Source organism: Solanum tuberosum, unplaced genomic scaffold (assembly GCF_000226075.1).
Source record: "Solanum tuberosum cultivar DM 1-3 516 R44 unplaced genomic scaffold, SolTub_3.0 scf00023, whole genome shotgun sequence".
Lineage (NCBI taxonomy): Eukaryota > Viridiplantae > Streptophyta > Magnoliopsida > Solanales > Solanaceae > Solanum > Solanum tuberosum.
This window is the reverse complement of record NW_006238949.1, coordinates 1,553,681-1,559,418: the sequence shown is the minus strand read 5'-3', so window position 1 is coordinate 1,559,418 and position 5,738 is coordinate 1,553,681.

Genomic DNA, 5,738 nt, shown 5'->3' with positions numbered 1-5,738 from the left:
AAGTGGGAATTGGCATATCTTGCAAGAAACCTCCCAGCTTTTGATGCTCAACCTTCAATCGTTAACAATTAGGACATTTTGCTACAAATTCCGCAATATCCTTCTTCATACCATTCCACCAATAGATTTACCGTAGATCATGGTACATCTTGGTGGCTCCCGGATGAATATAATATCTAGAACCATGAACCTCCTCTAGAATTTTCTCCCTTAGCCCATCCATATCTGGAACACATAATCTACATTGGTATCTAAGTACCCTATCTCCCCCTTGGGAGAAAGCCTCAACGAATTTCCCGAGTACTGATTCTTTCAACTCCTTCAATATAGTATTCAATGCATTTCTTAGGCTGCACATCTACAACAAAAGATGATTCGGAGCTATTATGAACCGTGAAACCACCTTTGGGAGAATCTACTAGTTGGACACCTAACCGGGCCAACCTATGCAAATCATGGTCTAACTCTTTATTTTCATCCTCTATGTGGGTCACACTACCATGGATAGTCTACTAAGGGCATCCGCCACAACATTAGCTTTGTCGGGGTGGTAAAGGACACTCATGTCGTAATCCTTTAAAAGCTCTAACCACCTTCTTTGTCAAAGATTCAAGTATTTTTGGGTAGACACATATTGAAGACTTTTGTTATCGGTGAAAACATCTACGTGGACCCCATACAAGTAATGTCTCCATATTTTTAAAGCAAATACCACCGCCGAAAATTCAAGATCATGAGTCAGATAGTTCTTCTCATTTACCTTGAGTTGACTTGAAGCATAGGCAACCACTTTACCATGTTGCATGAGCACACACCCCAAGCCTACTCTCGAGGCGTCTAAAATATACGACAAACCCATCGGTACCCTCTAGTAAGGTCAACACCAGAGTGGAAGTAAATATATATTTCAACTCTTGGAAGCTCTTCTCATAATCCTCCGACCATACAAACCTAGCTTTCTTTTTAGTCAAAGCCGTCAACGGAGAAGCAGTGAAGGAAAAACCCTCAACATATCTTCTATAATAACTGGCAGAACCCAAAAAGCTTGTAATATCGGTAGGAGTTAAAGCTCTAGGACAGCCGTTGATCGCATCTTTTTGGGATCTATCTCAATACTCTTGCTAGACAAAACATGGCCACAAAAAGCTACCGACCTCAACCAAAACTCACATTTACTAAACTTTCCATATAATTAGTGGTCTTTAAGGACTTGAAACACAATCCTTAGATGACTCATCTGATCAACCTCACTCCTTGAATAGATCAAAATATCATCAAGAAAGACAATTACGAACATATCAAGGTATTGTCTAAACACCCTATTCATTAGATCCATGAATGTCGTTGGGGCATTAGTTAGACCAAAATACATTAGTAGGAATTCATAGTGATCATATCTTGTTCAGAAGGCCATTTTGGGAATGTCAAGCCCCCTCACCCTTAGTTGGTGATAGCCCGATAGTAGATCAATCTCTGAAATGTAGCTATCCCATTGGAGTTGGTCAAACAAATCATCAATTCTAGGAAGAGGATATTATTCTTTATAGTCACCTTGTTTAATTGGCGGTACTCAATACACATTCTAAGGGACCCATCCTTCTTTTTCACAAACAATACCGGAGCACCCCAAGGAGAGATACTCGGTTGAATGAAACCCTGGTCTAGCAAATCCTTTAATTGTTCCTTTAGTTCTTTCAATTCGACCAGAGCCATTATATATGGAGGGATGGATATCAATTGTGTATCTGGGAAAAGATCAATGCCAAAGTTTATTTCCCGTTCGGGAGGAATGTCGGGAAAGTCATCGGGAAAGACTTCCAGAAACTCACTAATCACGGGGACCGACTCTAAATAAGGGACCTTGGACTCAACATCAATTACCCTAACAATATGATAAATGCACCCCTTGGAGATCATTTTCAAAGATTTGAGACAAGACACAAATTGACCTCTAGGAATAGAATTCCCCCCTTTTGTTACGACCCAATGGTACCCCCTAGACGTAACATGGCACATGGAACCCCGAAAGAACCCAAGAAAGCGACTTAACTTATCATCATCACACAATTATAGAATAATAACGAATAAAACATAATTTCAAGTCTGTAAGAAAATTTCATAGAAAATAAGCGGAAGTCTAGACATAGTTTCATTAAGCCATCTACTACAATCGGAGTCTCAAAATTCCAGGGTCACAACCCTTACAATAGAGAATATGAAAATATATAGTACAACTAAAGAAATGAAACAACAATAAAAGCACTTGTCATCGGATCCATGAAGACATACCACAAGCTTGAAGAGTAGTCAAACCAAGCTTGAACTAGAAGGGACAATCACCTCACACGTTGGAACCTATACTTGTTAGAAAAAGAGAAGAAATAAGGGTTAGCACATTTAATGTACTAAGTATGATAATCATGCAAAAAAAACATGAAAATATGCTAAAAAGGGACAATTCAGTTGAAGAGTATGCATTTTAGAAAGTTTGAGAATCATCATGTAAATTGGTACAAAACATAAGTCATAAGCATAATCAATGTATAAGTCAGTCCATCATAATAGGAACCCACTATGAATATTCTCAAAGTCTACTTGTGCCATGCATAAGTACGATCCCTTGCTCCTACTCATGCTAAGTAAAACGCCTTAAGGAAACATAGTTAATCCTTTACCATCATTATTACTTTGGGATTAGGCCTTAACCGACATAGACCAAGTGAGCTAAACATGGAATTCGGTGTCATGACCCACACCGAAAAGAAGTCTTTTACTTTCCTAAGGTAGAACTTAATGTATATATTTTAGGTGGATCCACTAGCTAAAGACCTATGAGGGCACATAGTTATAGGATACAGAGATTGTTACTAGAAACCCAACCATACTTAACGGGGGAGTTTCCATCTCATGAGATTACATTTAGAAACCTAGCCTATTTAATTGATGGAAGAGCCTTCATCTCAAATTCAATATCCACTCGGTGCTAAGCATTACTTCCCACAATTTCGTATTTGGTCTTTGAATTGAGATTAAAAGCATGGAGGAGTATCTTACACTCCATCCAACATAATTCACAATAATAGCTCATAGGTTCATTAGGTGAGAATGGACTTTCAACCTTAGAAACCTAACATATTGAGAAGAACTTTCACATCATGATCATTATGTTTTTATGAGAATGAACTTTAAATCAACAAAATAAGTAAATTATAATCATGTTCATAAGTGCATATACATGTAGTCCAACATTTGGCATAATTTTCATGTCTTACCCATCTTGGATCAAGGATCAAATTCTCCCAATCAATCTAGCGCTATTACATTCAACATGAACAATAATATGATCAAGAAACCACATTACAACAAGAACAATTCAATACAATTGACTTTACCCTTCGATGGTGATAGCCCGAACGTAAATCATTTTTTGGAAAGTAACTCGCCCCTTGGAGTTGGTCAAACAAATAGTCAATTCTAGGGAGAGGGTACTTATTCTTTATGGTTAACTTGTTCAATTGGCAGTAGTCAATACAGATCGTAAGGGACCCATCCTTCTTTTTCACGAACAATACTGCAGCACCTCATGGAGAGATGCTTGGTTGAATAAAACCTTTGTCCAATAAGTCCTTGAGTTGCTCTTTCAACTCTTTCAATTCGGCCGGAGCCATTCTATAGGGATGAATGGATTAAGGTTGAGTATCCAGCAAGAGTTCCATACCAAAGTCTATTTCCCGTCTAGGAGGAATGCTAGGTAAGTCATCGGGAAAAACTTCCGGAAACTCGCTCACCACAGGGACCGACTCTAATGTAGGGACCTTTGACTCAACGTCCATAACCCTAACAATATGATAAATGCACCCCTTGGAAATCATTTTCTTAACTTTGAGACAAGAAACAAATTGATCTCTAGGAATACAGTTCCCTACTTTCAACTTGAAAATTGGCTCATTGGGAATTTGAAATTTGAGCACCCGGGTTCTACAATCTATTGAAGCATCACATGCATGCAACCAATCCATTCCAAAAATTACATCAAAATAAAAAATATCTAACTATGCCAAATCCAGCAAGGTAACTTTATGAGACAAGGAAATGGGACAACTTCTATAAACTTTCTTAGCCACTACGAACTTACCAACCGGGGTAGAAACCGAAAATGGTTCTAATAAGACTTCAGGGAGTATTTCAAATTTCATAGCTACTAAAGGGGTCACAAATTATAAATAACACTGGGTCTAACAAAGTATATACATCAATGTCACATACCAATGACCACATCCGGGGAGCTCTCTTGGTCTTCTCATGATCGAATAGTATAAAAGTTGTTTTGCTTTTTAGCATTGGGGTTTGAACTGCATGGAGGAGTTTGCTTATCTTCTCTTCCTTTGGCCGTAAGAGTTGGGCAATTATTCAATAGGTGGAAACTCTTTCCACAACCATAACAAACACCGAAACCGTCTAGACACTTCTCCTCATGTTTCTTACCACATTTAGCACGAGTAGGCTTGGCTATAGAAGACCCACCACAATAGAGAATATGAAAATGTATAGTACAACTAAAGAAATGAAACAATAAGAAAAACACTTGTCCTCGGATCCATAAGGACATACCACAAGGTGGAAGAGTAGCCAACCCAAGCTTGAACTAGAATGGACAATCTCCTCACACGTCGGAACCTATACTTGTTAGAAAAAGAGAAGAAATAAGGGTTAGCTCATTTAATGTACTAAATATGATAATCATGCACAAAAACATGAAAATATGCTAAAAAGGGACAATTTAGTTGAAGACTATGCATTTTAGAAAGTTTGAGAATCATTCGGTAAATAGGTACAAAACATAAGTCATAAGCATAATCAATGTATAAGTCAGTACATCATAATAGGAACCCACTATGAGTACTCTCAAAATATACTTGTGCCATGCATATGTACGATCCCTTGCTCTTACTCATGCTAAGTAAAACGCCGTAAGAAAACATAGATAATCCTTTACCTTCATTATTACTTTGGGAATAGGCCTTCACCGACATAGACCAAGTGAGCTAAACATGGAATCCGGTGTCATGAACCACACCGAAAAGAGGTCTCCTACTTGCCTAAGGTAGAACTTAATGTATATCTTTTAGGTGGATCCACTAGCTAAAGACCTATGAGGGCACATAGTTATAGGATTCAGAGATAGTTACTAGAAACCCAACCTTACTTAATGGGGAAGTTTCCATCTCATGAGATTACATTTAGAAACCTAGCCTATTTAATTGATGGGACAACCTCCATCTAAAATTCAAAATCCAGTGAGTGTTAACCATTACTTCCCACAATTTCATATATAGTCTTTTAATTGAGATTACAAGGATGGAGGAGTATCTTACACTCCAGCAAACACAATTCACAATAATAGCTCATAGGGTCATTAGGTGAGAATGGACTTTCAACCTTAGAAACCTAACAAAGTGAGAAGAACTTTCACATAATGATCAATATGTTTTTATGAGAATGCACTTTCAATTAACACAGTAAGTAAGTTATAATCATGTTCATAAGTGCATATACATGTAGTCCAAAATTTGGCATAATTTTCATGTCTTACCCATCTTGGATCAAGGATCAAATTCTCCCAATCAATCTAGCGTTATTACATTCAACATGAACAATAGTATTTTCAAGAAACCATATTACAATAAGAACAATTCAATACAATTGACTTTACCCTTATATGGTGATAGCCAGTACGT